The 21,987-nt window shown below is 47.4% G+C and overlaps 1 protein-coding gene across 4 annotated transcripts in view; it reads right to left on the bottom strand.

The window, feature by feature from the left end:
* The window catches only part of LOC133492681 (RNA-binding Raly-like protein), a 63,526-nt gene that overhangs the window by 37,693 nt on the left and 3,846 nt on the right, over positions 1 to 21,987 (bottom strand). For all 4 annotated transcript variants that reach the window (XM_061805202.1, XM_061805201.1, XM_061805206.1 and 1 more), the window contains exon 2: positions 18,662 to 18,767. The gene's annotated coding sequence lies outside the window, so the exon portion shown is untranslated. The remainder of the gene's footprint in view (positions 1 to 18,661; positions 18,768 to 21,987) is intronic.

Genomic DNA, 21,987 nt, shown 5'->3' with positions numbered 1-21,987 from the left:
CGTCAGCACCCGGAATGAAGCCGACAACGGCGACTTCCACTACTTCTGTCACAAACCAAACCAAAACAAAAACAAGCCCGAGCGGTCCACTCGACACGCAACCAAACAGAACAAAACAAAGCCGAGAGGGCTTTAAATGCCGAATAGCCGCAAGTGTTTAACGCTTAATACTTACACGCCAATTAACACAAACAAGATGAAGAAGAAGAAGAAGAAGAAATGATTTCAAAGTACAAAGCGGAACGAAGGCAGGATGCTAGCATGGATTGGAGCAGAGATGAAAGACGGCAATTTAGCGGGCTAGCAGGCATCCAAGCGAGCCCGCGTGCCTCCCCAACGTCATTAAAGAGCTTTTTGGACCGAGATCAGAAATTTACGGGGGGGGGGGGGTTTCCCCCCCGCCGGGGTGATTTATCCTCGGAGAAAGCCACCTTGTTTTTGCCGGGCGAGATGAGCTTATGATTCTCTTGGTGGAAATCAATTTCACACCGTATGGCAGCGGCATCCCCTTGGAAGGTGAAGTCATTTTCGGGGCGGGGGGACGACGACGACGACGACTTGTCCGACTCCAGCAATTCCCGCGTAGCTCACCCGCACGGCTCGGCTTATCCCGTTTTCCCGGGGAACGTCTTTAACGGGCTGGCTAAGCAGTCGCGTTTAAGGCGGCTTAGGTAGCGGGTTTTCCCGAGGGAGCGCGAGCTGCAACGACGGCGAGTCGGTTCACATTCGATAGCGGGTGATAGACGTGCAGGCGGCGAGGATCCGTCAGCGGGAAGCGGCGTATTAATAATGCACGGGGAAAAAAAAAAAAAAGACATGGTCGCCGTTTATTCCTTCAGGACCGATCTGAAGCGCCGGCTGCTTGTTTTGACACATTCTCGGGTTTGGCAGTCACGGCGCCGCCGTGTCTGTCACCTGCGCTGTGATGATGACAACTGCAACGACTGCTAAATCTGCACTCGTTCCTGCCTTGCGCTTGTCAAACAAAGACAGTCGCAGATGGACGACACGCAGCGCACCCATTCGCGCCCCTGAATTTACTGGAAACGTCCGGTCGCGGCGGCTCAATGGCGTCGATAACGTCAGAAAGAACCATTGGAAGCATCCGGAAAGTCAATTGAGAGATTTATTTGAAGATAATTGTTGAAAATGCGCAATAACAGAACTAGATTATTTATTTATTTATTTATTTTTTTTAAATTGTGGCGATAATAATACATAAAAAGGAGTTTTTCCCCTCCAGATTTTGTTTTTCCCAGCATGACTGAAACGGCACCCATGAATGATGATTGGCTCCTTGGTGTTAACGCGCGCAACTACGTTAACAACAAAGGACAAATGTACTCAAGAATGACATGACCTCACGTTAGCACAAAAAAGGCACTTCTCATTTTTGCAGCGGCGCTGACCACATGACCGTACGACGCGGAAGGGTTTATTTACCCGCGTTGCCGTCGGAGCTCCGGCTGCTCTAGATTCGGGTTTTTTAGTTACAGACTCCCCTACGGTGCTCTTCGCTCAGACGTTCCCTTCAGATTTAGACCTTTTCGTCTTTTTAAATCCTTTTCAAGAACACTCGCTTACTCGCGCACCTCGGGAGACGAGAGCCAACGGAAACACTTTTATCGAGTAAACACCGTTCCTGCCAAGATGTTCCCCGAGATGCTTCTACTTACTTGACTTGTTTCTCTCTCTCTCTCTACTGTACAAAAAAAAAATGAAATGACACGCACAGGCTCCTCCGCTGCGCCATTGCAGAACCAAATATCGGACGGAAGCAATTTAACGACGAGGTCGCCCTGAAAGAACCCGCAGTCTGTCGAGACCGGGGCCGTCTTCTTGAAGGATTCTGACAATCTCAAATACAATTTGAACGAGCTCACGGCGTCGCTCCTCTTTGCCTTTTTGTCGGTCGTGTGTTTGTTCACGACCTTCCTGATGACAACATTCTTCCAGTTTCCTGCCAGGAGTTAGTTGCCATAGCTCCCGCAAAGGAATTGCTAATGAGCGGCGGCGTCGACATAAAAGTTGCCATCTTTGGATAAAACAGTGAATAGCGAGCCATCTGCGGGCTTCGCAAATGCAAATGAAGAGACGCTCCCAAACAAACGGAATCAGCTACTAATAACGCAGCTGTTTCAAAGAGCGAGCGTGCCGACCGCCAATCGTCTTTCGCAGCAAATGAATGATTTAGCCCGCCGTTCGCAAGCGCACTTTGTGACCAATCCAGGCCGGAATGGAAGTCTTGCCACGACGTCGGCATTCTGGTACCTTTTGATTTATGGCCGCTCCCCAGCTACAATATTGGAAGCTAGGAGCTCATTGAAAGTGCTGCAAATCTTGATTTCCTCAAAGAGGAGCGACGCCACTTTCGCATTCCAAACGGAAGTTGTCATTTGAGGCTTTTTTTTTTTTTTTTAAAAATCGGTCAGTGTGAGCGAGGAGGGCGCTTTAGCAGCCGTGCGGTTGCATTTTAATGGAATCGATCCGCCGGTCGCGCGACACCTTCCCCGTGAATTGCAGCAAATCTCGTCGACGCGCCGAAGAGGAAACGCTTCCTTCCCGTTTCCCAAGGGGGTGCGACCGCTTGAAAAGCCACTGGGGGGTGACAGCGAGACAAACCCACCGTGATCAGTCTTCCGGTAGCCCGCCCTGTGCCGCAGTGATGGATCAGCGGGTTTGCAAATGGCAACCGTCGCGTTGGTCCCGATCCGTCAGAGCCTTGCGATGTTTTCACGCAACCGTCAGGGAGGATCAAAACGCAGCTTTTCAAATGACCTCTTTGAGCGCGAGGACACCCAATTAGCTTGGGGAAAGCGTTTGCTAGCTCACCGTCTGCATTTGTGAAAATTCATACCTGCACTACCGACTTTATACTTCAAACGGGAGGAGTCGAATGCTTTGGCGACGTACTTCAAGCTGGCGGGAACATTCTGTTTTTCCACCGCATCACGGGGCCTGACTTCCAGTTAATCTCAAGGCAAGGAATCCTCAGCAATACGTTTGCAAGATTTGGGGCTTTATTGCCTCGCCCAAGGGGACTTGGAACTGTCCTCGGGACATGAACAGACTTCTGAGTTATGAGCAATCACAAGTCATCCCTTCCAAGTCCGAAAGGCCTTCAAAACTAACCTAAAGCTAACCCCGAATCACTGAAGAATGCAGTAGAAGTTGGGGAATGTATTTGAGAAAAACACCTGGAGATTTCCAATCATTCGTGGCACTATGAAATTACAAGTCAACTATTTAAGAGTTGAATGGAATTGGATTCTCTGGTGGTCCACGAAGAGGGCTCGGAGGCCTCTTTTGAACTCGAATCACATTTGGGCACCGAGAATCGTTGTTGTTGTGTTTGCCACGGACATGGTGCTACTGTTAACGAGACATTTTGGCTCCTATCGATGGAAAGAACCCAAGCAATCATTCACACGCACAATAGCTCGCCATGATCCACGCCCTGCAGTTCTTGTTCCGAAGCTTGGGTGGCGCCGTGTGCCTCGTGTCTCTCTGGCAAATCAGCAAGCCCGTCAAGTTCTACAGCCTTCGCCCGAGTACCGATACTCTGCGGCCGACTCTCGTACTTCCAGGTTTTTTTTTTTTTTGTGCTCGGACAGTAACTATCGGACCGACCGGCTACTGGACTCCCCCCAATGATGTTCTTTCCCGTCTCCTCGCATCGCGGCGTAGCGTCTACGGACATTTTCAATGAACGATTTTGGAATGGGAACTGTGAGGCAGACCTGCTCACCACTTTCCTCTGGAATATTAGTTCGCCTCGGACTGAGTCACAGAATCGCCTCCCGGTCCCGACCCAGGGACACTTCATCCAGTCGTGCCCACGTCTCGGCGAGTCTCACGCTTTAATTAACCGAGCGTCTGACCTCCACGCAATTGGAATTCCGTTACGTCCGCTCGGCGGGCGGGCTCATCCCAGAAGAGACGGACGGGGACGCGGGGGGGAAGCAAAAGGGCCACTTCTGGCGTACGTTAATTCCGAGTCAAAGGAGAAGGAACGCAAGAGTGCTCTCTGGCCTCTGGTGGGGCTCGCCTAATAGCCACTTGATCACATGTGATGTCTTCTTGGAGGAATAATCACTTCTCGGGGCAGACTTGCGCATTCGGGACAGTCGCAGCCCGGGGATACGCTTTCGCACATCAAGGTCGAGAGTTCAAAGCGGACCAGCTCGCCGAGCAATGCGGGGTCGGAACGCCCTTGAGCCAGACATCTGACGGCGGTCGGCTTCCGAGTGACGATAACCTTACCCGGAGAAAGTGCGGCTTCCGTGCTCAGCGAAGTCTTGACCGGACTTAATTCCCGCTTGAAAACGCGCGACCTCGGGGGGAGGATGGGCAGCCTCTTGTTGCCGGGGGCCAAAGACGCCGAAAACTGAAAATAAGTCCTCCGGGATTTCACTGCTTTTGCGGGAGCATCTTCCAAAACTTGCCCGAGCTGTCGCGTTGTTTTAAAAATCTTTTCTCAGGATAAAATGGCGCCACCTAATCGATTGTCTTTCCGTTGCCTCAATTCTCACACATCTCTGATTGCGTTACATATTCAACCTGACGGATTAAAGACAGACTTTTTGTTTTTGAATACACGGACGGAAGTTCAAAACAGCAAAGTGTTGGAAAGGTGCGGCTGGGTCGTATATCTCAGACCAAATGCTGACTTAGCAAATCAATATTCAAGACGGAAGGAATAGTGAATTTTAAATATAAAAAAACGATCGTTCTGGGTTTTGACTTTTTTTTTTTTCCTCCTGCGATGCTCCATACAAAAGTGTGTTTGCAATTGGGGAGTTATGCAGTCCGTAGTTTAGAGAACAAAACTAATGTTCATTTTACGCAAACATGTACGCTACCTTTTGTATCAAAATCACACAAACTGATTACATTGCAGATGTCTCCTGATTCTCAGAATCATCTTCATTTTATTTGCAAAGTACGCGCGAGGAATTTGTCTCTGGTAGTTTGAGTCATTGCGGTATGACTAGAGACAGTCCATGGACAGTGAATACTTTTCAGACGTCACGGCAACAAGTGAGCAAGCGCTTGTTTTGATGACTCTGTGGTGGAGTAAAGTCAAATCACGAACGCTAGAAAGTAAAATGGATTTTTGGTCCCGCCCCGGATCGCCGGAAATCTTACAAATCCAAGAAAATAGACCCAGTACTTGGTCACAGCGGGATCAGTAAATGTCACTGGACTGGATGATGTTGAAGATTCTAAGAACATTCTCAACTCTCTCTCACGACTTGGGATTCCAGTCCAATGTTTAAACCGGTCCAATTCACAATGAGCCAACTGAATTGAGGGCTAATCTTTAGAAATCCCCCCCCAAAATCCAGGAAATCCAACCTGAGATGGCACCAAAACGCCATTTAATAAACAGACCAAGCATTTGGACAGACCTCATCGATCGGGTAAACTTTGGACTGCGGCGGCATCTTGACAAGCCATTCAGACATTTGCATGCTTTGAACTTTACGGGAGGAATTTGGCAAAATGGATTTTTTTTTTTAAAAAAAGGTCCTTGAAGACGTGCTTGGATTGCTTTTGTTTAGCAGGAGCTCGTCAAATGACGCCGATGACGATCCGACGTCAAAAATTCCCGGGCGACGGTGTTTAATCCGCCAACGAATTCCCAAATTAAAGGTGGCAAAATCGGATCGATCCAAATGTAACTCGTGGTAGACCAGTGCCGTTTCCACCCGTGCATGTTAAATCAGCAACAAGACATATATTGATGTGAGGCCCAGATGAGTTGCCCCGCGGCGGCGGCTACAGGAAGCACTCGGAGAGAAAATTGATGTGAAGCTTGCGTCTTAATTGGGTTTCTTGCCCAGGGAAGCGGCTGCGCGAGAATGGTTGTTGCTTTATGCCTGAAATATTTAAAAGGAAATCACACGGCCGCAGGCCACTTTTTCTAGAGAAGAACAACGCTCAATCAAAACCTGGTCTGCGCTTTGAGAGCTCCCCCCAACGAAACTGATGATGCCGTAAAGACTTTGTCGGGCATCGGCGGTGGCTGTCGAAGAACAGCAAAACGAATTCAAAGCCAAAGATTTGGTCACACGCTGACCTGGACTCCGCCGTTGTGCTCAGTGCATGCGGAACGACAAACACTCGAAGGTTTTGCGTCGTCCACTTGGTTCAAATTTGCCGGCAAATTCATCGTTTAAAGTACTCCTGGCGAAAAACAGCATAGCTCCATCAGAGTTTTTCAAGATGGCCACGCCTACCGGATTTCAACTTGCTCTATGAAACTGCTTTCTGGAGCTGAGGAAAGGTTTTCATTGAGGGAAAATTGGCAACTTTACGCCGAAATGTCATGATTTCATATTGGTAAGTGGAACCGTCTTCCCGGAAGATGTCGTGAAGTCTTCCGACAGCGGGACGCTCCTTTACGGACAACTGGGGGCTGATTGTGCCAAATGTGGCGCACGGGCCTTTGCTGGCGCGGTAATAACGGTACCGGCAAATCTGTTGGCGGCTCGCCGTGTCTGATTGCTGCAATTTCCCCCCCCCATTGTGTGCCGGCCCCGGGCGTCACCAAGGCAACCTCTCTCTTATCGTCTCACGTTGCGGGGGCGCTGCCCACACAAAGACGCCGACCGCGGTGTCATCCTTGAGTTGATCATGATGTCAAAACTTGCAGATACTTTGGAATATTCGGGATTTCAGTAGTTCCCGAGAAAAAGCGACGTTCATACGTTGCTTGCCGTCGACTCGGGAGGTTCATTTGTTCCGTGACCGCGTTCGTACAAAGGGGAAGATTACGTAGGAAACGGCTCGCGGTCGCATTTGTCGTCTAGCCCTTACAAACTGCCGCAGTAAACGCGCCCTAAATGTCAAATTCTTTGTGATGATGGTGGCTAAAGAGAGAGCGTCCTTGAAACAGTCCTGAGAACATTTGCACCGGTACTGTCGTACGTTTGCTTGGAGAATCAACAACGGACTTTGGAACTGGAACGGCAGTCAAACGAACCAAAAAAAAAAAAAACAACAACGAATAAATGCTTTCAAAGTAACCCTGTGCTAACTGTTACCGTAAATGAAGGGCAAGTGAGTTTTAATTGAAAGTCTGCGTTCAGTCGCCTCAAAGGAACTTTGCAAGTGTTTTATGCAGCCGCCGCATTAGCGTGCGCGCGGCTGCAAGGACACTTTGCTAGCCGCTGATAAAAGGGAAAAAAAAAAAAAAAAAAAAAAGTTTCACGAAGGACTGAAATGGGCCGGCGAGGAGTTAAGAGTTTCAAAGGAAACACTTGTTTTTAGGACAAGTAGGAAAGGGGCCACTGAACTTTTTTTTTTTTTTTTTTATTTTAGGTCTGAATGAGTGAAAAGGTGAATAACGTCTGGGAAAGCAGCAGACATAAAAGGTGAAAGGTTAAATTCATATTCACCCGTCTGGGAAAGCAGCAGTGGCAGGAAGTCATTCCATCTCGGCGCCGGCCGCCTTGAGGCATTGAACGCAAACAAATTTGAAACCAACGCAAGTTTTAATCACGATGTTAGCGGACCATGCAAATGACGACTGCGCCGTCGGGTACAAATACTTTCTTACTATACTTTAGGAGCTGAGAATTTCTTTTTATACTTGTAGGACCCCAGATTTGAAAAACAGACAGCGGCGGCCTTTCACGCCCACTTGGGTCCTTCAGGTTCACGTTATCGATTAATTAATTAAATTCATTCAATATTTTAAAGAGTTGGCAAAATGGAAAAATATAACAATGAATCTTTAATACCCTAAAATAAATAAATAAATAAAATCTGAGAGTGATGTATAAGTCATTAAAAAAAAAAAAAATTGACATATGCGACTATGCTTCTCTCTTTTTTTTTAAGAAATAGAAGAAAATAATGTAGCATGAAAAGTTGTCAAATTAAAAAAAAACTGCCAAGCTGAAAGAAAGCAGGAAGGCACCCGACGGGAAAGGGGTGGGGGGGTGGGGGGGCCAACCGTCGCCGGGGGCGACACGATGGCTCCCGGCACCACGACGAGCCTCTCGCCTGCTTCGGCACGTGACGACGTCACAGTTTCCGTTTTTGTTTTTTTTTTTTTGCGTTGCCTTTCGAGCGAAACGATTTCTAATTTCGCAGAGCGCATCAATGGGGAGGACAAAAATGGGGCTGCACAAAAATGGCGCTCCTTTCCTATTTTCGCATTATTATTGGAGCCCAATAAGAGAAGTCGCGGCACAGATGAAAGAATGGGGGCACGTCACAAGTATTCGACGCGGCGAGTCGAGGCGCCGCGTGCAGCCTGACGGGCTCCATTACAGATGCTACTTTTTTTTTTTTTTTTTTTTTTTAATTAATTCATATGCGCTAAGATGAAGGAAAAAAATGGTCGGGGCGGAAGATGACAAGATCTAAAAGAGCCTTAAAGTTTTGGGAAAAACAAACAAAAGGAAGCCACTTTACTCATAAGCATTGAAAAGATGGCATGTTGATGAAGTAAACTTACAAGAAAAAGCAAAGGAAAAAGTCATGTCAGGAAGAAAATCTTGCAGAAGTAGGACGGGAGAAACTGAGAATTTTGCCAAAGAAACAAGAAAAATGACGCAGTGTGAAGACAGATGATCAGAAAATAAAACAAGAACAAAATCTTGATGTGAGACGAAAGGCACACTCTTGCCAGATATGACGACGACAAATGTTTGCAAAGAAAAATCTGAATGGAACCAAAATAAAGTTGGAATCAGAGAATAAAAGTCGCTATTCGGATAATAAAGGGGGGGGGGTGTTGCGTGAGACAAGCCCTAATTATCCCCCCCCCGCACACCTTAAAACAAAGGGGGGGGGGGGGGGAGATAAAAATTGTAAAGGTTCAAAGCGGCATTTTGTCAACAGGTTTCGTGGACATGGGACAAATCTGTTCCCTAATCAGCGCCTCAAGTGTCTGGAGGGGGAAGTGCCAAGAAAGCTCATTCGGATTGGGATTCGGATCCCCGCAACGGTGTCTTCTGGCCGGTTCTGGCCTTACTGACCCCCCCCGCCACGTGATTGACGACTTTTCTGCAATTCTATACGTTTCCGCACCTTCCATCGCGGCAAACCGTTTTTCTCGAGTAATCGGCGAGATTTTTGCGGCTGATTTCACAACACGGCCGCACCGCAGCGCCGACATTCCCCCCCCCCCCCCCCCGTCCTCGGCAATTACCGCCGAGTCGCCTGTTCCGTACTTTGCCGCCACCGCGATTGGAAGCCATCTGATAACGCTCTTTTCTTTTTTTTTTTTTTAAAAGCACAGCTGACATTTGGACCCAGATGGCCGATAAAGTTCTGCAGCGGCATTTTCAACATTTATAAGGAGATGGTGGAGGAGGGGGGGAGGGGGGGGGGAAGCGGCCTGCTAGCGGTGCTGTGTTGTGAAAAAGTTAAAACTTGATCCTAAAAAAACTACATTCAAAATGCTGGGCGAAAGGCGTTTCCGCTCATTTTGGCGAGAATTCATTCGGCTCATCTGTGTTCAACGCAACGTAACCACAATCGGAATCATCTGAATATCAAGACAAGAAAGTGATTTTCTTGATTGCGGCACAAAAATGAAATTAGCAAACGCCTCAACAGCGCGTACGCGATCGTGAAGCCTGCTTCTGGAAACAACTGCAGTCACAAGTTCTAGTACTGTACTTCTCAGTACTCAGTTCAAACAAAACAATTTCACGTGAAACTCATTAACCGTACATATTTGCTAGCTTAACAACCACCGAAGCGCAAACTGCTATGACATCACACAACAAAATGTGCACGTTTGGACTTTACACAAACAGAATTGAGGCCTCAAACGCGCCTTTTGGTATTTACACCCACAACACCGAGATATAAACTGTAAGTTGCAATATAAAAGCAGACCACACGGGCAATTCGGAGCGAAGTTATTAAAATACATACATTTTGAGTCAGGAAAACAAAAACAAAAGAAGCACAATATACAACTAGGTGGGATTTTCAGCAAATAACTAAGGAAAGGTCCCCCCCCCAAAAAAAAAAAAAAAAAATCTGCAACTAGACAAATGCCAGACTGCAAATATGCAGGAGTTTACTGTAATTACATAATACAATAGCGATACTGCAAAAATAAAGAGGTCGTGTGACAATATCTGTTTTTCCAAATCTAGCGCGTAAAAGTATAACAGTCATAGGGTTAGGTCAAATTTTGAAGTACAATAAAGTATTTGTATTTTTCTCTCTCACAGTGCAGCTTGGTTTCGTCCACTTTTATTGCGCTGCCATTTTACCACCACCCCCCCCCCCCACCCCCACCCGCACCAACACCCACCGATCCCCCCAGTAACTGGACACGCTAATTTAGGTCGCACCGAATCGAGTCACGTTCCGACGCGATAACGACTCGCGCACGCATCTCCGCGCTAACGTACGCCGCGGCCTGCGGACGTTTTAGTCACAATGGCCGAAATGCCCCCAATGGCTGGAAAGTCATCAAGCGTGTTTGGACGTCGCGCTTCTCAAGCGGGTTGGCAAACTCTCGTCAGCTGCCGTGCAGAGAATATAATCCATATTTAGATAACTCACAAAAATAAAGTCCAAATATTACAAAAATAACCCAGTCAAGCTACCGGAATAGCTTAGTCCCTTCCTCGTTTATGGGGGGGGGGGGGGGGAACCCGGACCTCCCCTGAAAAGCTAAAAATGCTTCCAATTAATAATGAAAAAAAATATATATCACCCATTTAATGTTATCCACGCTATGAGCCAGCAAAATATCAATATTCGGGATGGTTTGTGTCATCTCAAACATACATAACAGGATCATAACAAATATCAATATTGTGTGACTGATGATTTGTGCTCTTAAATCTCACTTCTTCACTCACGCAAATATCAACGTGTGGCGTCCATTCTTCAACGTATCCCAACGACGACAAAAATGTACGGAACTTGTTTTGCTTTCAATTCCCGCGTCACTTTGTACTTTGAGGAATTTTATCAATTTGACATTATCCAAATTCCCCCCCGCCAGGCAACGTGGAGGCAACCAGCGGGGAACAAGTCCGGACATCCTCGTCGACATTCACGCTAACGCTGCGTAGGCGGCGGGTTCACTCCGAGTGTTAAGTCGTCACACTTTATGACGACTGCGAAATCTTACTTTTGATTTCAACCCCCCCCCCCCCCAAATGGCTTTTCTTCTTCTTCTTCTTCTCTTTTTTCTTTTTCCCCTCTGCTTCGCCTTCTGTTTACGATCACACAGGCGCACACGGCGCCGGCTTCAGCAGTCATTAATTATCTTTTCCATTGCTCCAAAATAATCACTGTGGGTAATGCTGTAACTGCGCAAAAAGGTTGCGTATCAATTATGGCGTGGTTATGATCCGCGAGCCTGCGAGATAGGAGAACTCTTTATTCCCGTCGCTATTGGGAAAAGAACAACAAAAACACGAGTCGTCGGGATGTGAATTACTCGTCAGGCATCAAATACCACAAAAGGATGAGGAGATGGATGGTCGGTCGGACGCAGACAGATAGAAGACGTGCATCATTTTTCAATTTACGAGAGAGATGAGCAACTTTAAGACGAGTTTGTAGACTTAATATTGATTACACATATACCATACGCCCGAGATTACATCCGCTGCTTCCGTTTTTCCCATTTCACCGGCAACAAATGAGAAAGATGTTTCATTTGAGTGTGAAAGTAGGTGTACCTCAGGGCTCCATTTGCGTCCCATTTGCATTTAAATTGCCACCACCATTGCGTCACCGCGCATTAAAAAAAGCCATCATTTAAGTTTCATTTGCCAAAGAAAAAGACAGCTAATTTGTGCAAAAAAAAAAAAAAGGCTTAGCTTGCAAAGAATCTGGTACGATTTGGGGGGGGGGGGGGGAAAAAAAAAAAAAAAAAAAAAACGAGTGCCTCCGGGCCGCAAAGGGCACGCGTTAATGAAAATCTGAGAACAATACACTCCAGCGACAGTTAAGGGAGCTCCGGGGATCCGTAACCTCGCTCAGATGCTTGCAAAAGCTCATAAATATTTTCTACCGTTCCGCCCGCGAGGCATTGATCAGCGAGGAAGGCGGCGGGGCCGGCCCAGCAAACACACCGTGGTGCGCTCTGCATCAAAAAGCGAGGCGGGGCGGGGCGGGGGGCGCAATCATGGAAATCGGTTCAGGGTACAAGCAAGACAAAATAATTAGCGCGCCGCGAGTACTCGCTCGCGACAAGCGCTTAACACCGCAGCGGGATTCGAGCATCTGTTAATCCTCTCGGGTTCAACCGAGTCCTCGAGACTTTTGGGGGCATCCTGTCATCATCAATTTCGTCAATTGGGGAAAACGGTGTTCGGGGCAGATGTTTTGTCTTTGGTTTTGGTTAGTCAGAGCACTGCAATTGAGCTCGGATGACTCCTTCAAAGCAAAACTGACGGCTTCTTGTTCAATTTCCGCCGTTGGTTCTTTTTCATGCGTCCTCTTGTGTCCAAGCAATTTCACGCTGGTTGCTGAAGCTGATGTGTCACTGTGACAGACAGCAAAAAAAAAAAAAAAAAAAAAATGGGTCACCTTGACCTGTAATATGACAGGATGGTAAAATAGACTTTCATGCCGATTGGGCTCTTCCATTTTTGGAGCTAGCTATAAAACATGGAGGTGGGATCTCACAATAACCCTGCAAAAACATTCTGTCAGTTCAGAGCTGATGAGATCCCGCATCCGTTAAACGGCAGGATGGAACCTGGCGAGCATTCGCCGAGCCCGGATTTATCCACAAGCGTTTTTAGCGGCAAGGGAGCCGGCTCGCAGGCCCGCAGGCCCGCAGGCCCGCAGGCCCGCAGGTGGGGGGAGGGACGGGGATGAGACGACGACGGCAGCATTTAGACGAGCTCCGGGTGCCGCCGTTAAACAAAGACGACAACTCGTTTTGTACTTTTGCAGGCCAGCTCGACGAGCGGCTGACGAACGGCCCCATTGGAGTCTCCGACTGCCTGCGACTCGCGATGAAACCGTGAACGCTATACGGATAAACGTTATTACTGTCACTTCAACTGAGTGAGTGTGCATGACGTAAACGAGAACATCTTTCATCCAAGGAGGAAAGTGCGACTGGAGAGGGAGGAAATAGCCTCGGGGCGCGGGACGAGCAGCGCCGAGCGTCGGCCCTCAAGTAGCAGACGACGCTCGGCCTTTGCACCCTCAAGCCAGAAAAACTAACAATTTGATGAATGTGCTTTGAAAAAGGTGAACGGAGCCAACTTCAATTTCAGAGGGAGAGCCTTGGATGTCTCCAGATCGTGGATGATCACCATATCACCCATTTGATCATGGATCTTGTGATTATAAGCGTGAATACAGTGTATAACGCGTCGAAAAGATCTATGGTCATTGAATTCTTCTGTGAAAGTGATCAGATATCGATAGCCGATCTTAGAATAATGCGACACGGCGGTGCAGATGTAGAGCGCCGGGCTCACACTTGTGAGGACGAGGGGGGTTTTCAAATCCCGGCCCCGCCTGTGCGGAGTTTGCGTGTTCTCCCCGTGCCGGGCAGCACTGAGCTCCGCTGGAAGAGACGCGACGTCGTGAAGACAAAGAAGAAGAAGAAGAAGAAGAAGAAGAGACAGAGCAGGCCCTTAACTCGGATCCTGTCACTTTCACATACAGCCCAAAGAATATACGACTGGGAGTATCGTTGGATACTTTTTTTTTTTCTCTCCCCTCTCTTTCTTTAATGTGTAAACTTTTGTAATTAACCTGAAAGTAATGCTAATTTCTCATTAGCTCTGCGTTTGGGTTTTGGATTGTTTGTTAGCAGTAAACTAGCAGCGTAAACGTTCCACACCACGAATGCACACAAGGCTAAATTAGGATTTCTACCTCTTCCGTGTTGATTTTCCATTGCAAATCATTTGCATACTGGCTCACATAAATCTCCCCCCCCCCCCAAGGCTCGATACACATGGCCACTCGACCGACTGCCCCCCCCCCCCCCACACACACACACACAGGTGACGTGCCGACTTGAGAGATAACTCCATTAGCTTCCTATAGCTAATTGGATTAGCACTCCAGGCACAACAATAGCGGCCGAATTACGGCGGAAAGAACGCCGGAGCTGACGGGCGGGGGGCAGGGGGGGGGGTGCACGGGCTGCGGACGCTAAAGCCAATTTTCTGGCGAAATGAGTTTTGCTGCAGGTAAAGAGACAAAACTCCTGAAGGAAGAAATAAAAAAAAAAAAAAAAAAGAAGAAGAAGAGGAGCTGACAGTAATGTGGCGTGAAAGCGGCATGAGGCGCTAAATTACACATTTACGCCACGGCAAACAATGCGACACATTAATTACACGTCATAATGGGAGCCGATTGCGGCTGTTAGCCGGGGGCCGCGGAGAAACTCAAGTCCAATTAGTTATAGAGCGGCCGTCGTTACGCGTTCATACACGGACCGGGATTGGCCTCGTGCTGCATTTTCAACTGAGACAATGCCATACCAACAACAAAGTACTCGGCGTACATTTCAAATGCTATCATATTTATGTCATTATGGCACGAGAACCAGCGAAAAACAATGACTAGAAGAGAGCAGACTATTATTGCACGAGGAAAGTGCGAGAACATTTGGGGGCTATTTCGCGAGAATTCCCAAGTTATGTTCGTACATTTGCCAAAAGTGGCAGCTTCAAAGCAAGTGAAAAAACATTTTCCATTGGTCAAATGGAATTCAAACGCGTTTATGAGCCCGACAATTAAAGGCACCTCTGCGTAGACGTTTGGAGCTCATCTCTCGTGATTGGCCCGTTTTAGTCACACGCCGCGATGACGTACTCGTACGTACCTTCCGCCGCCGCCTTCTCGATCGATTCCGCAGCACATTTAAAAGCGACATCATTTGCTCAAGCGGACACGCTTGCAGGGTCGCCAAATGATGTCGTTGTCGTTTCCTTCCTTGTTACGGAAAGGAAAGTGAAAAACGGCCACCGGAAAAGACACAAACGTGCTGCGCCGACGTCGGCTGTAGCGACACCTCTGACTCGGTCGGAGAAGAACTGCAGCGCATTTTCAATTGGGTTGCGCTCGAGCATAAAGCCGCAGCGACGTCAGCACGGTCGCCGCACGCCCGACGAGAACGAGGCCTTTGGCTTCATTCAGAAATTTGACGCCAATTGTTCCAAAATGTTGCCAAGCGCTGAGTTGTTCAGATCCTGCCCAGCCGCCGACGTGCCGCGCACTTTATAAAAGTGCTCGCCGGCAACACGGACGACGGGTCGGGTGGCGGTCTGATTTATCCCAGGGGGTGGGGCGATGATTTGAGCTGCCTCGATCAATACGACCGTCAGAGTTACGGTCGAAAATTACCATCCGCTCGCTCGTTACCAGCCAGAGATGGACGGAGCGGGCTTAGCGCGTCGTCGGGGAGAACCTGCCGATAAACCGCAAGGACGGCCGGTGTAAATCTCCTCGACGCCGTCCCGCGGAAACGCCGTCGGCCAGACGAGGTCAACGTGACGTCCGCCTGTCCGGCGTCAGACGAGAACGTCGTGAAAGACGGAACGTCTGAGCGCGCAAAGGAGGTCGAGTAGACTTTCGAGCGGGGGGGGGGGGGGGGATGTCAAAGTTTGAAAATTGGGATTCCAGGTAGAATTTTAATTTCGGGTATCCAGACATGAATACGGTTTTTAATCAGGGTTGCAAGCGAAGCTGAGCGTTAAAACAAGTGACGAGCTTTCAGTCCGAAGCAACGGTTAATTCTTTCATAAGGAAAAATCGGGGATTCAACTAACGGTGACGGTGTTCAGATGAGCGTTTCAAAGACGGGTTATCGTTTTAAATTTGGCTTCCAAACAAGAGTTGCAAGATGCCGTGTGCGCTCGCTCGACTGATGTCATCACATTGCGCTGCTGGTGCACCTCAACAAACGACGACAACATCCGCAAGCTCGACTTTTTTCCTCCTCCTTCTTCTCCTCCTCCTCCTCATCCTCATCATCAAAGACACACCACAACATTTGGGGGGGGGGGGGGGGGACTCACAGTCACAGTACGTATTTGCGCGTTAATGAGGTTTCGGTTTGGCAGCGTCTCCGAAGCTTTCCGGACTCCGTTGAGACGGGAAAGACGTGAGAAAAACAAACGAACCCTAACCCGAGGCAGACCACAAGCCCAAGAAGAAGCCAGATGGCCACGACACAGCACATCACATTCAGGGGTTCGGGTTTCAAGTTGGGCTTTGAAGACGTGGTGGGATTTCTAAATGAGGTTGCAAACTGGGATTTGGGATTTAAAAAAAAAAAAAAACCTAATTCCGTGCAGGGTTCGGGTTTTAGACATCGTTAGGGTCGGGATTGGAAATCACACTTTCAAAGAAGTGCTAGCATTTCACATCAAGCTTTTCGATGAAGGTCAGGGATTCCATCTGAAATTTCAAACTACGGTTATATCTTAGAATGACTTTAGGTCGAGGACTCAAGCCAAGGATCTCGTCTCAAACGAGGCTTTGGAGTTCGCTTGAAGCAAAGGTCAGGCTTTCAACTCCCGGTCGGGAGGACGGCCGTGTTGGGCGTTCACGCCGTCGAGATTCCGCCGAGCACAGGGAGGCCTACGAACCAAAACAAACATCACTTTCGCTCGCGATGTTACATATTCAAGCGCCTCCGATAGATCTGACCGCTTTGAACAACAGCGGGCCGTAAGGAAACAAAAGCCGTTGGCTTCCCACTTGAGGAGGAAAAAAACGCACCTTTCGCTGAGGTATGAAAATATTTCAATTTCAGACTATCTCGGGCAGCCTGAGGGTCTTTGACTGCATTCAGCGGACGTTCGGCCGGACGCTTCCACGGGTCTTGCGCCGGGCTTCGTCAGCGCACAATTTGCCAAATGTTTCGCAGGATGACTCGTTTTGTGCTTTTTACGGGCAGTTTGAAATCCGAACGCTGCAGGGCTCCAAAATTTGCCACTTCAGGAGGCAAAGTTGACGCCCGAGTACGTCCGAGTGAACGGCAAGCACTTCCTCAAGAGAGCGACTCGACGCTAATGAGCCGTGACGCGAGTCGACGAAAAGTCACCCGTGGCCCGGTTGCCGTGGTTACCGACAGCACCACCGCTGAGACGATGTTTGCGTGATGCCATTCGCAGGACTTGTAGTTTGACAGCGTTTTCCTGCGACCGAACGCTGCGCTGCGCTTCTTTTTACGCTTGCGTGAGAGCGGCTGATTGAAAATGTTCCGTGCGTCTGCGGGGTCAGAAGCTGTCAAGTGAAAACGCGATGAATAATAGAAACGGGAGTCTCCGTATGCAAAATGATTGACGTTTATCTTATGAATGCTTTTATAAAGCCGGCACAAACAAAGGACGAAAACTATTAAACATGCATCGACACGGCAACGCGTGCGAGCGAGCGACAAGGTCGCTTCATCCGTCTGTCGATGCGACAACGCGACCTCGCAAGCCGAAATGCAAAAGCGGCACGCACGCCACGGGGCGTAGACCGTCCCGGGGAAAAAAAGACAAATAAAGTTCATTTCTATTGCGACGCCATCAAATATGGATGGGCACGCCACAAGATCGCATTGACAAGCTGAAATCCACTTCATTAGCGACGCTCTGAAACAGGGCTGACAAAGTGTCGGTTACCAGGCGGGATTCATACCGAGAATGCTGCCAATCATATAAAAAACAACAAAAAAAAAAAACCACACACACATTTTAAAAATGCACCCACCGCGCCGGTGGATGTTCCGCACACCTTTTCGTGTTTTACTGGTGTTGAGGATTCACAGTTTTGGTTCAATGCGGGCTCCAGTGAACGTTTGACAGCTTTTCCATCAGTGGGTGGTTCACTCCAAAACATCCATATACAGTATTTTGGGCATACTTAAGTACATCTATAGAGTAGCGTAAACCGCGGCATACAGAACGGACCTGGTTATAAGCCTCAGCCAGTAAATACCATTTGGTACCTACATACGCCGCAGCTGTGTCAAAGCCGCAAGCGCACACATTGAAACCGACATTAAAACACGAGATATTTACAAAGAAAGATAATACACAGAGAGTTTAACGCAGGGGTCACCAACACGGTGCCCGCGGGCGCATGGTAGCCCGCGAGTACGATTTAAGGCGTGTTCCAAAAATGCCACAGCTTTCAATTTGGAATCTGACTTGCTTATGTCATTTCAAATACCTGTAATGTCACAACAAAAAAATTCAAACAAAAATATTTTATGCATGTATAATGTACTATGGCTGAGGTTTGCCGCAAACAAGTCACGTAGCGCTTTGTGCAATCCGTTCTCACGAAGTAGCACTCAGCCTCGAAAAAGGTGGACGACCCCTGGTTTAACGCTAGCGGCGCCGTGCTAACGCTAACGCCGCACTAACAGGGCTGGTTTAAAAAAAAAAAACGGTAAATATCACTGAGACATGGCAGTGATGCGCTAGCAGGGCTGGACCGGTAAAAGTCACTTCCTTGGCACATATATTCCACCGGTCTGATTCTTCGCATAAAATTTGCGGCTTAGACAGTAGGCCGGGAATTACTTGTTGAAATTCCCGCTCGGTAACCCTCAATATCGCTATCACGTTCTGAGAATCAATTGCAGTTTCACAGTAATATTTGGGATTGAGGGTTCCGTGAGGGTTCCGTGAGGGTTCCGTGAGGGGTCCTCCCCCAGCGTGCACTTCACCTCCGTTTCCCCACGTACCTTCTCACGCAGATGAGACGGAGGGCCCGAGAGGATCACGCCGTCTTCACGGTGGTGCTTATCTTCGTCCTTGGAGATTGACTTTTCAAGCTCGGGGAGTAAGAATCTACCCAAAGAAGGGAGGAGGAGAAGAAGAAAAAAAAAAGAGAAAAAAGAGAAAAACAGTAAATGACTTCTGCCGAGCATGAAAGGAGCGAAAGGCATCAATTATTCATCATCAAGATCCGAGTACGTGCAACCGGAGGACGTTCTTGTCCAAATCCGCAGAGTTCCCGGCAGCCTTTCAGGAACGCCGTTTTCCTCCCCCACCCCATCCGAGCCCCGCCCCCAAAACATCATCGTGTGATCACAGATTTCCGCCAGCGTAGCGCCGCCACTTTAATCCCGGTGTCATTTCTCGCCTCCGAAAGCATCAGCGTCAAAGTTTGAAAGGAACCTCGCCAACGGGCCTCCCGCTGCAGCCCGACTCTCCAGCCTGCGGTCTACGTGCGCAAAAAAAAAAAAAAGGAAAAAAGTGCAAGGAAGCCGCCGCGTTACCTTTTCATGCCCTCGCAGTTGTTTGTTTTCAGGTGACGCGCGTGCAGGTATCACAAACCATGACGTAAATCTGCAAAGAAGCGACTTCGGCGTCTCTTTTGCTTACTTGACCAAACTTCTGGCTTAGCTTCCGACTTCACTTTGTGTTCATTTGTCTGGATTAGCGCTAAAGCCCTAAGCGATGCTCACATCTGGTTTTTTTTTTTTTTTAAAAACAGGCCAATTTATCATCGGGAACGCAAAACAGCTAACATGAAGACAAAACGTCGATGCAATGCCAAAGTCAAAATGTTGCCAAATGTTTGCTTCAGTCGTTAGCTAGCCGGGAATTGGTTTGTGGGCTAATTACTCATTTCTGTACCGTCTTTCTATCTCGTTCATCTACGAGTGGGTAACTGGGTTTTTTTTTGTTTACCTTTGTTGGTTAGTTGACACATTCCTAGCTTAGTGAGTGAGTTGTTGCCATTAGTGAGCCATTTAGCTAATTTGTTGGGGTTTTTTTTTTTTTTTTTGAGTAAGTTGAGAGTTGGCTATCAGGTTTTTTTCTCTTTTTGGTTAGTTAACATGCTAATTTATTGGTCAGCGAATGAATGTTCTGGGTTTTTTGTTGTTGTTAGTTAATTGAGTGAGTTTGTAATTTCGCTACACTGTTCATTAGCTTTTTCATTGATACAGGAGGTTAGTTATTGTTTATTAATTTAGTTTTTCTTGAGGGAGAGAGTGAACTTTTCAGTTTGTAGTTCAACCTGCCAATTTACTATTCAATGAACGAGTCAGCTAACTAGCTAAATGGGAATTTGGGGGGGGGGGGGGACTTTTAGCCATTTAGCTAGCTAGCTAGCTAGCTGACTGGCTGGCTGGCTACTAGTCCGTCGAAGCCTATTCAGGAAACAATTTTACGTGAAGAGACATTATTATCCTAAAGCAGGAAGCGACAAATTGAGTCGGGGTCCAAACGTAATCGCAATTGTGTACATTTCACTTTGTCGTGTTTGACTCAAGGGCGAGTGCAATATTGCTTATGGTGTAAATTGGCCGGACGGGACGAGGACGCGCACGTGATGAATCGACGACGACGTCGGAGACAAATGGCCCCGCAAAGCATCGGGGGCGTGAATAACAAACTGAATCAAATATGAAATGCATTCAAAAGGCGGGATAATGCCGGCGCTGACAGCATAATCAATCCACATTTGGGCCTGATCTATTGGCCTGCACCTCCAGAAACGCAAGCGTAAAATAAAAAAAAAAAAAAAAAAAAAAAAACACACCAAAGCAAGGAGCCCATTTTTCCCCCCTTCACTTCTCACTCATTTCTTCCTGTTTCTCTTTTTTGGTGTTCTTCCACAACATGATTGAACATTTGGTACTTAGTAATTGCACTCTGTCGGGTAAAAACGAATTTTAACAGTCAATTGCAATCTACAATGCACAGTATAATTCCCAATTCCATCACCTAATCAAAATAACGTGTTTGTCATTTACTTATCTTTGAGTGATTTTAGTATTTGGGTTTAGTTAGCTAGCTATTTTGTTGGTTAGTGAGTGAGAGACTCGTTTTGTTTTATACCAACTTAGCTCATTTCTTTTTTTTATGAGCGAATTTGTCATTTACCTAAACTCTAAAGTCATTCAGTTAATTAGCTAGCAACATTCAAGATGTTTGCATTGTGAGCCAATTTTTTTTTTCTGGACGTAGTTAGCTGACTTCTTTGTCAATTTGTCAGTTCTCCAAATCATCATGAAGCAAAATTGTGACTTTTTAGTCAGCAGTCAAATTCAACACGAGTGACTTTGTGGTTTAGTCATTTCACCTGTTAGCTAGCTAATTTGTCTATTTTGCGTGAACTCACTTATTATTACTAAACAACAAATATGGATCGAGCTTGTCTTTTTTTGTTGTTGCTTTTTTTTTTCTTTTTTTCTTTTGTTTAGATAGCCGAGATGTCGATTTGTGAGTTGGCTAGCCTCTCGCTAAGTGATTTCGTTAGGCAGCTAATTCGTCATTTCCTTACATTTGAACTTTCCGACGTGTGGGTATTTCTACACACACACACGCGTGAGGCCGGCGTTTATAGATGAGAGGCGCCGCTGACACTTTTGGCGGCGGACAGACTTATCCATCTTTCTTCCGCATTGGTCGGCGAAAAATGGGAAGGGGGGGAGGGAAAAGGTCAGCGCACTAATGCGCAAAGCGACAGCAGATACATCACCTCAACCCACGCTGAATTTTGGCAATACATCCCTCACGCCGACACCCGGGAAAACGGTGGCCGCGGCGCGTGCCAGCTAAACGGAGGGGGCGGCGAGTTGTTGGCTTCAACTTTAGCGAGGCTGCCGAAATTGTCCCAATAAACAAAGGGTAGCATATTTGAAATATCATTATGTCAACATTATTTACTGCTAGATTTAGTTTTTGTCTCTTTGTTAGCTAATTTGTGGAGTTTGTCTTTAGTTTGTTAGCTAGCTGATGTAATCATTTTGTCTGTTAGTTAAGTGAGCACGCTAAATTATTGGTTAGTTTATAAGCGGGTACATTACTTTGCTAATTTATCAACTTGTGTGCATTTTTGCCATTTTGTTAGGTAGCCAGTCAGATAGCCAATTCATTGGTTCGAGGGTGAGTTTGTTAGCGGTTAGCAAATTCATTGGTTTGTGTGCGTTACATACTGTAGGTAGTTTTCCCATTTAGTTAGTTGGGTTACTTTAGTTAGCTATCTCATTTTGTTTGTCGGTGAGTTAGTTAGCTAACTGGTTGCACATTTAGTTGTAGCCGACTGAATGAGTGA

This window comes from Syngnathoides biaculeatus, chromosome 19 (genome assembly GCF_019802595.1).
Source record: "Syngnathoides biaculeatus isolate LvHL_M chromosome 19, ASM1980259v1, whole genome shotgun sequence".
NCBI classification, from domain to species: domain Eukaryota; kingdom Metazoa; phylum Chordata; class Actinopteri; order Syngnathiformes; family Syngnathidae; genus Syngnathoides; species Syngnathoides biaculeatus.
This window is presented reverse-complemented; position numbering and strand designations above follow the sequence as displayed.